Genomic DNA, 16,080 nt, shown 5'->3' with positions numbered 1-16,080 from the left:
TCAACACAAATGTCTTCAGCATCAGCGATCTTCACTTTCATCAAACAAAGGAATCCATCGCTCTACCATTTTATTTAGACAGTCACAAGTGCACATACGCAGTTTTCCTGATTCGTGTTCAATCGACGCAGTGAAAAATAAATCCCGTACAGAGAAACATATCATTCTAGCGTGGAACGCACACGTTTTCTACATAGCCACTACAGTGTGCATAACTTTGAAGCTACCCGAGTCAAATCGTTCCAGAATAGTCTATTGCAAAATATACATGCTTCTTTCATTCTAATCAATGCCACATAATTACTACGTTTCTTTCACGGTAATTTTAGAGATAACTGCGTGCTTTAGCCTGTACACTACATGCACGACTGGATCTACTATGCAGTCTTTGTCATAGTCTGACAGAAAGGTAAATTAGAAGATGGGAATGCCTTAACCGCATGTATTCGGTAGAAGCTGCGTATTGGGCAAAAATTTCACAATGAAGAAAATATGCTCATTAAACGCGCCAATACTGAACTCACTGCCACAAGACTTCGTATAGGTCGAAGGAAAATTCGCTTATCGCCTCGTTTCAGCTAATTTAGTACTGGATTGCTCCCAGCATTATCGACGACAGTCATCGTGCGATGAGTTCTGCCGTAGTTCGTTCGAATACGAATACGAATACAAATATAGTAAGCATGGAATACCGAATGGAATATCCAAAGACCAAGTTCGAACGCTTATATTTATTGCAAGGTCAGGTATTTTGACAAAATAAGTACCACACAGAACTCACTATCGCAAAAAAGACAGTCGTCAGGAATAAGTCACCCGATTCTTGGCAGCAGTAGGGGCGCGTCGACAAGCGCTAAACCACTGTTCTGCAAATTGGAGGCATCTACGGAGCATCGTTCAAGCGCTACGCAATACCAGAGGAAGCCGCCGTTTTCCAATGACCGCATCATCGGACTGGGAAAAACCTGCTATCTGCTGCAGTATCGTCATGTTCAAACGGGACACGTGTTAAGCCAGCACCGACACAAGCAACGCCCGGCATTGGACGCTACCGAGTATAACAAGAGCCCCGGAGGCGATGTCCTACCATTCTTGGCAGCAGTGGCGGCGTGTCGACAAGCGCTAAACCTCCGTTCTGCAAATTGCAGGTTAGTTGGAATCAGTTTTCTGTAGGTTGTACTTAGTTGACTCTTGTTCTTGTCGCGACTGCTGCTGCCATTGCTGTATTCCTGTTTTTATTTTTCTGTGGGTTTGTTTTCCTTGCAAACATGCCACTTTCAGAAGACGATGCATGTGCGGGTTGTAAGCAATGTTGTGAAAAAGGGCTCGTGTGAGGAGAATGTTCCTTGATGTACCATTTCGGTAGCTGCTCAGGGATATCAGAATCAACCTACAAATCAAGAAGCGAAGCATGGCGGAAGGGTTGGCATTGCCAACCATGTGAGATAGCAAAGCCGAGAGGTAGCCAAAGCAGTAAAACAAAAAAAAAAGATCAAGATGCAGGCATAGCGACTTTGCTTCAAGGTATTTATGTAAAACTAGAAAGCGTCATGACACTAAAGGACACAGTAGAAAAAATTGAGCACGCAGTGGAATTGATGTAAAAAAAATATGACGAAATTCTGGTACACATGCGCAATCGCGACAAAGAAATATCGCATCAAAAAAAAAGAACGAGTCGAATCAATTGAATCCCAAAACCGCGCAACTGAAAAACGACAGATAACTAAAGATCTAAACAGCCTTGAATGGCAAAGCAGAAAAATAAATCTCGAGTTCCATGGCATACCCATCAGTGAAAACGAAGATTTATTGTTAAAAATTAATGAAGTGGCAGCGGAGCTTCACATTCAAGAAATAACTAAATGCGACATTGTTGCTTTGCTCAGGCTTGCAGCACCTAAAGATAAGATACCAGGTATAATAGCACATATTGCAAGACAGGATTTGAAGGCTCAGTTTTTAAGAAAAAATAAAACAGAACTCAACCAGTCAAAAATGAGCTGCTACATCCAGGAAAATTTGACGAAACACGGCAGGGTATTGATTGAGGTAACCAGGCAATGGGCTAAAGTGCACGATTTCGAATACGTCTGGCATCGGAACGGCAAAGTTTTTGTCCGCCAGAAAGATGGAACAACAGTACATCATGTAAGATGAAAGGAGGACGTAGCCAAGTATAAATAGACGTAAGTTTCCTTTTTTCATCCTTATTATGGCCTCGTACAGAGATTACACCATCCGAGTTTAAAGATGTTTGTGCTCTGGATCATGCCAATTCACTTAAGCTGTTTCACCTCAATGCCCAGTCAGCTAAGAACAAATCCGCTCAGTTCTAAATGTTGTTCAGCAATCTTGATTTCGCTTTTGAGATCATTATGGTTACACAGACGTGGTACAACAGAAGAAGCTAATGCATTATATGCTTACCCTCCTACAACACCTATTTGGTGAACCGAACTACCTCTCGTGGAGGAGGCGCGGCAATGATGGTGAAGAAACATCTTGTCTGCGACCAAGTGCCCAATTTTTCTTGCGTGCATGAAGACTATGAAATCATGTGTTTGGCGGTCGACAAAAAACTACTAATCGTAGTATACCGGCCTCCCAGCGGAAATGTGCAAAACTCTTTGCTTTTTCTTGATTCTTTGTTTACTTTTTCGCATGAAAATAAGCTATGTGTGATCATCGGTGGAGATTTTAACATTAATATGCTTGGAGATCTGCCCGCAAAAGGGGAATTTGAACAATTAATTAATGCCTATGGATGCATGAATGTAATTATTAAGCCTACCAGAATTACTCACACATCTTCTTCGCTGCTTAATATGTTTATAACCAACTTGCATGCATCTAATATGAAGGCTGGAATAATCTACACACATATAAGTGACCACTTCGGTATATATATGTGTTTAGATAAACATATGCGTAAAACGAAACCCACAAAGGAATACTTTCAAAACCTTTCATTAACGAATATGGACATCTTCAAATTACAAATTTCTAGTGTAGATTGGCGTATTGTGTTGAACGAGACAGATGCTGAAAGTGCATTTAATATATTTTTAAGTCTGTTTCTAGATGTATATAATAAATGTTTTCCCAAAAAAGTGTTTTCGAAGCCAAAGAAGATACGCAAGCCATGGATTACAAAACAACTTCTCCGACAGATTGACATTAGAGATAAACTGTATGCAAAATTCATGGCCACATGCGACCCAGATATATTAAAACATTTAAAGTGTTCCGCAATAAAATAACGAAGGAGATTAGAGCTGCCAGAAATGATTACATTTGCAATTTCTTTCAGAGTTCTGCAGAAAAGACGAACGAAATAAGGGAAACGCTAAATGCAGTTCTAAATCGCCACACAAACTTTAGCTTTGTTACAAAGATTGAGCGTAACAATGAAGAGATCGCAGGCGTTTAGCGGAGTTTAGCTTGCAGTCGTAATATCGGTAAAACGTGGAACTTGGTTAGCACTCTAATAGGGAGACCTGCAAAAAAGGGTATTGATAATACTCGTGCGGACGTCTTTCTCGAGTCACCTGCTGTTCAGATAGCGAATGATTTTAACAAACACTTTATCGAATCAGTAAACAACATCACAAGTGGGTGCATTCCGGCAAATCTCCGAAACAATGTTACGTTCTCTAACATTCATTCTGCTTTTCTGCCTACTGTTGATGAAGCAGAATTGTGGGATATTATACGATCTATGAGTTTAACAAAATCTCCAGGTTTTGATAAAATTAGGATAAGAGATATAGCTGCGAATTTCGATGTGCACAAATCAACACTACTTTACATCCTAAATGAGACATTAAAAACCGGTCAGGTACATGAAAACATGAAAGCTAGCATTGTGAGACCTCTTTATAAGCGAGGATCTCAAAAACTTTACGAGAATTACCGACCAATTTCAATTCTTTCGTCTTTGGCAAGCATATTGGAAAAAATAGTCTATGTTAATATGGCCTCATTCTGTGAAAAGTATAGCCTTATTAACCCAGCGCAGTTTGGCTTTCGCTCAGGACAGAGTACTGTGGGCCTTTTAATGACTATATCTGTAACGAAATCGATAAAAACAATGTTGTTTTGACTCTTTTCGTTGATTTACAACGAGCATTTGACACATTAGATCATGAACAGTTACTATCAAAACTAAGCAGATGTGGTTTCAGAGGCCTGTATTACTCATTTTTTAAAAATTATTTAACAGGCAGACAGCAGTGTGTCTGTGTGGCGGAGTCCTATAGTTCTTTGTTGCGTGTTAAATCAGGGGTGCCGCAAGGGTCCGTATTGGGACCGCTTTTGTTTAACATTTACATGAATGACCTTGCTTGCTTACCACTAAAATCAAAAATTTATTTATGCGCTGATGACACGGCTTTGGTTGTATCGAACAAACTTTCGAACGAAGCCGCTAGAGTGTTACAGTATGATGTCTGTAAACTACAACTACTTGATTGGTTCCTTAACAACAAAATTTTCATTAATAAATCGAAGAATAATATGATATGTTTTCACAGCCCATATAAAGCAGTCTCGGATATTTCCCCTATTTATCTACACACCAGTAGATTCCTTGCAAGCTCATGTCCTCCGGTAACTCTGGTAAATAGCACTAAATACCTGGGGCTACACTTCGACGACATGGAAGAGCTCGCAAGACGCTTACGTGCTCTGTGCGCTCATTTGTATGCCCTAAAATCGTTCTGTTATGTAAATGTTCTTAAAATGGTTTACAAAGCACTTGGGGAATCGATCATAAAGTACGGAATAACAATTTATGGCTTTGCTTCTTCTAGTAGACTTAAGATAATTAACCGCATCCTAAAAAAAATTGCCTAGAGCCTCTCGTCTGGCACACTTCGTCATGTGGAAGATGTCTTGCTGAGCATGTACCAGTCAGACATGTTGATGGTCGAGCGGCAAGTTTTCTTCAACGCCATGTGTAAGAGTTATTTTTCTACTAAATTCGAAAACTTGAACGTGAAATCTCGCAGCTTACGTCAGACAGAAAAATATGTGGTACCTCGTGTGTACACAAACTACGGCAAGAGGACTCGTGCTTTCTACGTGCCGGCTCATTTCAATAAATTGAATGAGAATGATATTGCAGGAACATTTAAACAAATAAAATCACATTCAAGGTCATGGGTGATACGTAATGCCCATGTTGTTTGAAGTTTTCTTCAGGATTTGAAGCATGCGATCCTGATTGTGAAGTCATCTTTAATGTCAATGTGTTTTTTTTTCCTGTTGATGCAATAATATGTTTTGTTCAAATAATATGTTTTGTTCATTTTTTGCGATATCATTATATTTCCTATATTTTTTTTCTTTATTTATTTATTTGTACACATATCAGTATTACCAGCTGACTGCCCAGCCTCGCACACAGGCAGTGTTGCTTATGCGGGCTGGATCTGTAACCATGACATGACTGGATGTAATAAAGATTATTATTATTATTATTATTATTATTATTATTATTATTATTATTATTATATCTCAGCCTTGGAACTCGTTCAGCAAAGATGCTAGGCACCACTCGACAAATCGAGAGCTAAAGCAACTCGTACCAGATAGCCCTCCGAAAATAGCTAGCTCACCTACAACAATATCAGCCACAAATACAAATGGTTCAATCAACTAACGGAGTTTTCCATCCATTCCTTATACGTACAAGCAGCGTTTATAGGCCTTATGTACACTGACTATAGCCCGCAATCTTTATGTATAAAATAATTTCATACGTTGATTCGCAATTTATACGTCAAACTGTTACTGTTAGACGTTGACAGTTAATAATTAAACAATCACACCATTTTCACACGATAAAAAACCTTTACGCTTTAGATAATGTGCGTATCGAACTCTATACGATACATATACAATAACAATGAACATGAAAGCCCTTTTTATGTAGTTTAAATTTGAAAATGAGTATGTTACCCTAGCTTCCCTAGTTATGCAGGAATACTTCGAATATTTATTCCCATGTGCTGTGTATTAAACTGAGTTTATTAGTCGACCAAGGTAAAGTTGATGCAGTCGGACGAATTATGTGCAGCACGAGAGTTTAAAACTCGGTGGGTCTTCTGCCCTTCTTTCTTGAATATAGTCTGCCTACCTAAACGCCTTTACGTAATTGTTATCAATGCTTCGAGCGTTATGTGCAGCAATTGTAGTTTCCTTCCGCATATATTGATCATCCTATACATTCTTGCCAATCGGCTGGCTAAAAAATTCGCAGTTCTGCCCGAAAGGCGAAGCAACAATTCCGGTATAAAATTAGTAGATAGCTGTACGAAGTAAGGACTGTAGTTTTATCGGTCGTAAAAACTTGTAAACATTCGCTTACTAACTAAAGTAACAATAATAAAATATGTGAGCGGGATGTAAAAAGGGGCCTCATAACGTAAAACTATTCCAATATGTTTCTATTCCAATCTCCTGACGTCAAATTTGCGTAACAACCGACGCAAGTACCGGGCGGTCACCCACAGGAGGTCACTTTTGTTTGCTTGAAAAACGAATAACATTGCCTACACTGAGCGACTTGTCGTATATAATTGGCTGACAAGAGGCGAGGAGAACGTTCAAATGGAGAGGGATTCGCTGGGGCAGAGCCAGTGCACTGAAAATCGATAACCGGATGAAGAGGGCGGTGCCGGCGTCTGCGATTGGTCGGCTTTCCCTTACTTATCTTGTGGTGGCTGGTCGAAAATCACAGCGGCATGCCACGGAAGCTTAAGAATGACGCTAAAACTGACCCTCAGCAAAGAAGAGTTGGCAGAATGAGATGGTAAACGTGCCGAAAGTGCTCGAAAACGTTACACGGCCAAGCAAGAAGCTTTATTATACGCAAATACACCCATGCTCACCGCAGCTGCGAGTAGCCAGCGTCTCAGCGATCGGCGGCAGCCATCTTTTATTCCTTTCGGAACGGGGCAGCCTGCGGCTATTCCGAAGAAAATTCAGTTTTGTTCGGCATATTAATGCATCTTTATCGCGTACACGTCACTTTGACGCGGTGAGTTTGTGCGGTTTTGTGACGTCGCGTGACAGGCAGGTGAAGTGGCTGCAGCCCGAAATCTTTTTACCAATCATCATCATCATCATCATCAGCCTGATTACGCCCACTGCAGGGCAAAGGCCTCTCCCATACTTCTCCAACTACCCCGGTCATGTACTAATTGTGGCCATGTTGACCCTCCAAACTTCCTAATCTCATCTGCCCACCTAACTTTCTGTCGCCCCCTGCTACGCTTCCCTTCCCTCGGAATCCAGTCCGTAACCCTTAATGACCATCGGTTATCTTCCCTCCTCATTACATGTCCTGCCCATGCCCATTTCTTTTTCTTGATTTCAACTAAGATGTCATTAACGCGCGTTTGTTCCCTCACCCAATCTGCTCTTTTCTTATCCCTTAACGTTACACCTATCATTTTTCTTTCCATAGCTCGTTGCGTCGTCCTCAATTTAAGTAGAACCCTTTTCGTAAGCCTCCAGGTTTCTGCCCCGTACGTGAGTACTGGTAAGACACAGCTGTTATACACTTTTCTCTTGAGGGATAATGGCAACCTGCTGTTCATGATCTGCGAATGCCTGCCAAACGCACCCCAGCCCATTCTTATTCTTCTGATTATTTCACTCTCATGATCTGGATCAGCAGTCACTACCTGTCCTAAGTAGGTGTATTCTCTTACCACTTCCAGTGCCTCGCTACCTATCGTAAACTGCTGTTCCCTTCCGAGACTGTTAAACATTACTTTAGTTTTCTGCAGATTCATTTTTAGTCCCACCCTTCTGCTCTGCCTCTCCAGATCAGTGAGCATGCATTGCAGTTGGTCCCCTGAGTTACTAAGCAAGGCAATACCAATACCAATAGCCGAGGGCTAATGGCGAAAAGGGGTCGAATCAGAAATAACTGTTTTTCTTTTTTCTGTCAAATCATGCATAATCAGTATGTACACATGATATCAGATGGGGAGCTATCGCGGTTTTCGTGACATGGCGTGACATACAGGTGAAGTGGGGGTGGTCAAAAAAAGTTTTTGACCAATTGTGGAGGGCTGATAGCAGAATAGGAATAGAAAAGTTTCGAATAGTTTTACGTTATAGCGCCCAAGGACGGAAAGAAACGGACACACGGAGACAGCGCTGACTCTGCGTTTCTGCTTCTTTCGAAGTCCTTGTTCAGTCGCGCTAACCCATTCCATCGTGGACTCAAACCAACTAGACGGGGAACTTCTTTTAACTACATTAACCAGCACGGTGTTGCGCGTGCACACGTAAACATGAACACATCTCGATCGATGACAGCGGAAACTGCGAAAACGGTGGAGTCAGGAATCGCGGCAGCAGCTGCGAGCCAATTGACTACCGTGCATCTGTCGCTTCAAGGCAAAAGAAACGTCGAAAGCACAGCACATACGAAGCTACCGGCACCACGCGCACTATGCAAACATCACACATGGCTTTCAAGATGAGGCCGGCACCGGCGCGCACTTTAAGACGCACGAGCGCCGGCAACGCGTTTCTACGGCGTCCGCCAAAGGCGTCTACTACGGCGACCGCGATTCGCGTGGCCAGCGCCGTAGTAGACGCCGCATTGTCTCCACCCTATAGACATTTCCAACGATAACCTCAAACCAGCGACTCGGGAGCCGGCACTTGTCTCCTGGCAACGAGAGTAGTAGGCCTCTGGGCTGTTGCACGGGCGAATTACTTGGTTAGGTGCTGTATAGCGTGTGCGATACGGGCGCTGTATTGGGCTTATTAGTGAATTTTGGAATGTCGTTTAAGAACAGTTTTTCAACAGGGCATCACTGCGCTGTTTACGGTTGTAGCAACAATAAAAAGAAGAGGAATGCTGCAAGAAAACAGCTGTGCGGCAAGCACAACGTGGTGCAGGAGGAGTGCGGCTGCAACATTTATTTGTTACATAGGTTTCCAGCTGATGCGGATTTAAAGAGACAGTGGATCGCAGCAGTGAATAGAACAGATTTCGTCCCTTCGTCATCGTCACGCGTGTGTTCTATGCATTTTGTTGACGGTAAGCGCAGCGATCAAAACCCCGTGCCTATGCTTCGCCTCGGATACGAGAGAAAGGTAAAGCCTGTTGACATGGGTGCCGAAACGTCTCCTGATACAAAATTATTCGTTACAGGTGCTTAAAGGACGACGACGTCTAGTAAAGTACGACAGTGAACAGCCAAAGAAAAAGGTATAATGAGACTTCTTATCGACCGAAACGTAATTGGCGGCGCTTTTTCAGAGGACTGCCGAGAACCTACCACCGACGTCGCTGGCATGTAGCCTCCATCTCGACACGGGGGATACCAATTTTCTGGAAGACGCTTCCGGGGAAAAGGTGCGACTCTTTTTTTTTTCTTTTTTTCTGGTCCACGAGAGCTGTGCAATGCCCGAAACACCGTAATTGCGCGAGGTAACGTTTTCTTATCGCGCGCTTACAGGATGACGCCTCCAGCGAAGGTCTGCGTCTGCTCTGTGCAGCCGCTTCTATGAAGGTATGCATCCTCGAAGTTCAAGAGAACACATTGCTCTTAAGAGGGAAAGCTACTTTCGTGCTAGTGACTAGCGCAGAGCTTCTGCGACTAAACCAACATATGGGTTAGCGTTTTAAGAGAATGATCTCTTCGCTACGTTGCAGTGTGTTCGCGCGTTTACAACTGTATTTCCTATCTCCAGAGAGCTAGCTGCGACACGGAGGCGGTCACTAAAAAGCTGCCGCTCACCCAACCGTGCCGATGGCTGATAAGATAATTGCGCAGTTGTAGTTATCTTGCAGGTACTGCGGGCGTACGCTGCACTTAGGTGCGTACGACACAGCAGGCTTCGCTGGCGACGAGGTTTCACTCACAAATCACTGCCCTCACCACTGCTGTTCAGCGCTTCGATATATTATTTAGCATTATCAGGGACCTTCCCTGTCCTTTGGATGTTTGCATGTCTTACTTTTATTGCACGCACACACACACACACAGTGTGTATGTCACGTCTAAATATACTTGTTTCAGGAACAAGATGAAAATGCTGCAATCGCTGCTGCCAAGGCCATCGTACAGCTTTATCCCATAAAGGTGGGCACACGTGTGCGTATTTAGCACTAAATGTGCTATATTTGCAACTGCAGCACCACGTTCAAGTGGGAGCACTGCAATTAAAAGCACTCTTTTTGTTTTACTACAGAATCATGAGGCAGTTCACGCTGCTCCTTCTGGGGAGCAGGACGCCAGCAGGGAGCAGCAAGACACAGGCAGTAATTCTGGGGAGCAGGACACTGGCAGTGAGCAGCAAGACTTGCAGCACACAGGTGGTGAACAGTCAAAATCGAACAGTCGAAATGCTGCAGCACTGGTATGTCTATGTAATTATTTATTCAAGTACCCTCAAGGCTGCGAAGAGCTACAGGGAGTAGTGGGAGTTTGTAAAACAGTAGAAAAGTAAAGAAAAGCAGATAAACAGTATTTATTTATTTGTGATACCCTCAAGATACATAATTGTACATTGCAGAGGGGAGGGGCGAGAATACATTCCAAGAGTAAAAAATACAGGATTAGTTCTAGGAATTCACAGAAAAGTAACGAAGCAGGTGCACTTTATTACAAAATTTCTACAATTGCACATTTGAAGAATGCAGGGGCTGCAATGTAGGCAGGTCATTCCAGTCGATGCTGGTCCCAAAGACCAGTGCCGACCGCAGTCACCTGCCATATGCAATCTTTATAGCCTTCAGCAAAATTAATATATCTGCCTTCGTAGAACGGTCAAGTACACTACACATAACAGTGTCAGGAAGTCAGGCATGTAAGCAACTGTGGTCAGAAATCATTCTGAAAATGCACGATTATGATTACTTGTGGCAAGATGTATGTTTACATTGTAGGAATGGCAAAACTAAATTGGAAGTACAGGCATATATTCTTTCAAAATGTGAGCAAGGGCCACAATAGGCTGATCAGTTAGGTGCTTGTTTTTTTTTTGCATACCATGGATGTTTTAAAGTAGTCATTGCTGTTGATTTGTGTGCGTAAGTGGTTGCGAAACAAAACAATTTACACAGACTCTGAAGCTGTTGCTTCACACAATCCATATTTCAGAGTGTTGTTTGGTTCGGTGATGCTTACAGCAATGTGCCCACTGGGAGGGAGTGCACAGGATGTGCTATCTGCATTTCTCAGTCTTTGTGCGAGTTGTGATTGTGGTGCCAGCACATGACTGTCCACCGAGCTTAAGCTTGCACTCTGTGTTTCCTTTAAGAATAGTTAACCTTGTAGCTGTGTCCATTGTTCTAAGGGAACACACAAGTGCACGGCCAGCAGTTTTGAGAGTGCTCCAGCTCTGGTAGGCTCAAGCAGCGCCTAAGTACTGTTTAGGCACAAAGTACGGAGCTAAAGAAGCCTGTTTCATAAGCTGCAGGCACACACTGCCAAGCTTGCTACGGCGGTAAATTCGATGCTGGCATAAAAATGTATTGCTTCTTCTAAACACGGGCCAAGCTGTACTTCTAGGCATAAGCAAACAGCACATGCAGATTTTGCTGTGCCAGGAACAAGCTTTTGCACCTTGCCTTCTACGCCAGGTGCAAAACAAACATGCTTGCGTACAAATGTGAAGTGTCTATAATCTGCAGATGCATAATAGTGTGATATCCACTGAGAGTAAAATCTGCATCGTAGCAAAACCTATTCTATGGGGACAAATACCTTTATATTTTGGAGTTGATGCTTACTTATTTCATTTATTTATTGATATTGTGAATCCCATCACGGATTGTAACAGGAAGGGCTGTACGTGATACATAGGAACCTGGTATAAGGTGTTACATACTAAATCTTATACAATAAGGAATTTGGGCATATAACAATTTGATTACATGATTATACAAGGGAATAACAAGAACGAAGAGGATATGACGACAATAATTATAGTTGCAGAAACCAGTTACAGGGTCAGTATTGAGGTAGTAACAGCCAGCAACAATCAAGGTTACAATAATGCCAACAAGAAATATATTGCATCATTGCCGTAATTATACTCAAGCACAAACACCGTTAAAATAACAAGGCAACAAGGAACTACGTAAATAATGAAAAGAATTATTGCTGCTATACGTATAGTTGATCCGTAATCAGGGTACCAAACGTATCTAAGGGTGAGCTGTCAGTGTTAAGATTATTCCATTCGCGTGTCACCCTTGGAAAAAATGAGTATTTGAAAATATCAGTGCGGAATGAGAATTCGCCCAATGTGTGTGCGAGTTTATGACGAGTTAATCTATTTGAGGACGTTGATATGTATTTCATAATAGGCAGTTTGAGTTGATTGTGTATTAACTGATACATGATTTTTAGTCTAGCCAGCTTGGCTCTGTTGTCCATGGTTAGAAGTTCTGCCCATTTCAGCAATGCTGTTGGTGAGTCTGTGATGGAATGTTTATTATATATGTATCTCAGCTCTTTTCGCTGTACCCCTTCAAGTTTTTTAATCATCTTGTTATAAACGGGAACAAAACGGTGTTGGCGTACTCTAGAACCGGTCTTATAAGTGTTTTATATGCGAGTAACTTTGTTTCAGATGGTGCTAGTTTAAGGCGTCTGTTAATGAAGAATAGCAGTCTTATTGCGGTTGATGTGATATTGTTAACGTGAGAATCCCACCTGAAGTCAGATGTTAGTGTCACGCCAAGGTACTTAAGCTCATGAACAGATGCAAGAGGAATGTTGTTCAGGGTGTACTGGAACGCTGATGTGCTTTTTTTCTGGTTATAGATAATAGAACGGACTTTTTTAGATTGATATCCATCTGCCAGTACTTACTTATGTGGTTCATACTAACCATGTACTCAACATAATAAGCCTGCAGGGTTCTGAATGCTTATGTACTTTTGCCCACAGGTGCAAATGTGCGACCGATGGACACAGTGGGAGGACAATTCATATGAAGACCACACATATGTCCAGCACCTCCCCATTGGGTTCAAAGGGAGATAATTTGCTAAATCGCTATCAAGTGACGACATCTTATTTTACACTGGTCAATCCCAGACCGTGTTTGAGAGACTCGTAAGAGCAGTTTCAGTCCTGGCAACGAAGCCAAGTGTTCTAACACGTGCTGACCAGTTATTACTGTGCCTCATGAGGCTTCGCCTTGGAGGACACCTTGCACGGAGTTTTCAAATCTCTGTGTCAAGTGTTAGCAACCACGTGTCATACATACTCAGCCTGCTCTGCAAGATCATGAAGAAGGTTGTAATCTGGCTGCCAAAATCCCACATTCAAAACAGCATGCCAGATTCCTTCATTGAAAATAAGCATGACGACACCACGTGTATTCTTGATTGCACAGAGGTGTTTTTGTAGCCAAAAAGCTAATGGCCAGGGCACAAACATTCAGCAGCTACAAAGCACACAATACCGTGAAGTTTCTTGTAGCAATTGCCCCAAATGGGTTTATAATGTTTGTGTCCAAAGCTTATGGAGGGCATGCCTCGGACAAATTCATTGCCAACAGCAGTGGCATCAGCGACTACCTGGTACATGGCGATGTTGTCATGACAGACAGGGGTTTCGCCCTCACAGATGAGATGCAACTACAAGGCGTTCGATTGAACACACCGGCATTTACGAAAGGTATGGGGTTCTTATTTATCATTGTTGTGGTGCTGTTAATTAGAGCTCTAGTGCTTTGCTGGGTGGAATGAAGCGGTGTTAGTAAAAGTGCAAAGCATTGCGGTTTAAGGTGGGGCCTAACAAAGATGGCGCAGAAAGCTAGGAGCATGTTTTCTTTGCTTCAGGGTCCTTTATCGTCTGAGACTGCAAGTACTGTACCTTATAATGATAAGCTGACCTGCCATTTTTTCAGAACTCTTGACGTGAATGGTTACGGCTTTAATACTATACATATGCATGTGTTTACTAGAATTGCACGAAGCAGCTGCAGCCTTAGTGCACAAGGAAACTGAAGCTTACCTATGTATTATAATGTGTGTCGCTTGTTTTGTACCTCTTACATGCTATATTGTGCTGTTTAAGGTTTTAGTAAAAATATGTCAAGAAATTTGTTTTTAGCTTTCTGTATTGGCGCAATATGTAACACCACAATAACAGGATGTGGTATTTTGGTACCAGTACACATGCCACTAAATTTTAAGAAAATAGGACAAAGCCTTGAATATAGTGTAATGGATTCCAGGCGCTTAAGTAATCACTAGAGCCTGGACGTTCAGGAAAAATTCATATTTTTTCCCCGCCGTCTCTACCCTGCCTACTTAGCTAATATACAGCTTAAGGGTGTGGCACCATTTTATTCAAACATTTAGAAGACCTATAAGTGCCTCGTTAGATTTTTCTGCATATTTTAGCTTTGACACCTAAAATGCCTTTTTTGTGCTTCATCATGGCATAGTTTCATTTAAGCTGTTGACCTGAATGCAGACTAGAACCACTTGTTTATTTGAAGAGTAATGATGAAACATCACTTCATAAGCACAGCAAGCAGAACGTGTTTAGTTTTCTCAGTGAATTGATGCTGCATGGCATGTATGTGAAAACAGCGACAGTGTGGCATCCACATTGCTGAGACTAAGACGTTCTAGCCTCTTGCCCGACAGCATTTTAAAGGTGAGCTTAGGGTTTTGTAGAAAGGAGCAGTGAAAGTCGACTTCGAAGCTAGGCTACATGGGCTACCTTGAAGGAAAGATGGACTGTTTACTTATTACTTTAGAAACAATGAATAAAGGAAAAATCAGACATCCACCCGTTCGTAGCAATTGCTATAAAGGAAACCCATACAGGTTCCTTGAAAGAAAAGCCTCATAGTTGCAGAAAAATTCGTCCCGGACCAGGACGAATTTTTTTTCAACTATGTGGCTTTTCTTGCGAGGAACCCGTATGGGTTTCCTTTGTAGCAATTGCTACGAACAGGTGGATGCCTGATTTTCCCTTTATTCATTACTTCTATCCACCTTGTGGGTTTCCGCAGAACTACTACATCAAATACTTTAGAGACACTATGCGGAGAGAAGGAAACAATAGTAGGTCTTCCTCATGCTTCTGAGTCTGTGGGCCCCTTTCTGCAAGATCACTCGTGCATAAAAATGAGCGCATGTATAAAACTATCATACACTGATTCTAAAAAAATTGAGAACACTGATCCTTGGGCATGCTGCATAAGTGCTAACTTCTGCATTACAATTTCAGGAAAACCACAACTGAGTGACAAAGAGGTGACGAGCACAAGACGCATTGCATCTGTTCGAATTCATGTCTAGCGTGCAATAAACAGGATTAAGACTTACAGGATCTTTAAGCAAGCACTTCCCATACGGTCAAAGAAAAGCATTAGCAACATGGTACTCTGCAACATGAAGTCCGAATTGATCAAGAAGCCAATTACTTAGGAAAATAAACAGACTTGCTTGCATTGGTTTTATGTTATACCTTTGCATCCTATTCTTGTACTCTGTGGTGCAGCAAAAGTGTTGAATGAGATAGAAGAGCACAGTGGAAGTGGATTGCGAATCTCCATGGCTGTATCATTTGCAACATTTCCTATGCCCCATGCTCTTTTTCAAGTACTCCACCTCCAGTGCAGTATTAAAAAGTACTTACACTCATATTTATTTATTTGGCATGGTTTTAAACTTGACAAATTGTTGAGTACTCGTTAGGTATATCTAGACTTCTATCATTGTGCATGTCTACCATGCGTGGAAGCAATTCAGCAAAGTAAAATTTCTTTAGCCGTGGCATATTTTTGGCTATGTAGGCAGGGTCAAAAGGGACATTAATGAGCACATCACTTTGAGTGCTCCATACATAAAAAAAGCAAAGTGGCTTCTCAGTGCACAGCAACTGAAGTTGCACCTGACTGTAATAGCCATTTGGCCCATTTTCAGCTAGGAACAATGTCCCGTCCTGGCTCAGCCTGACATCATACTTTCCGTGCCCAATTAGCTGTGTGATGTCATGCACATATGGGCATTTTATTTCAACAATGGCATTTGGATTGTCAATCATGCCATCAGGGCTAGCCGAAAGC

At 42.1% G+C, this 16,080-nt stretch overlaps 1 pseudogene; it reads left to right on the top strand.

Annotated features, from left to right (window-relative positions):
• Window positions 1-9,492: 9,492 nt before the first annotated feature.
• Window positions 9,493-15,378, top strand: LOC126526685 (uncharacterized; annotated as a pseudogene).
• Window positions 15,379-16,080: the final 702 nt, after the last annotated feature.

Source organism: Dermacentor andersoni, chromosome 6 (assembly GCF_023375885.2).
Source record: "Dermacentor andersoni chromosome 6, qqDerAnde1_hic_scaffold, whole genome shotgun sequence".
Taxonomy (NCBI): domain Eukaryota; kingdom Metazoa; phylum Arthropoda; class Arachnida; order Ixodida; family Ixodidae; genus Dermacentor; species Dermacentor andersoni.
Note: the sequence above shows the minus strand (reverse complement) of the source record. Positions and strands in the feature narration are given on the sequence as shown.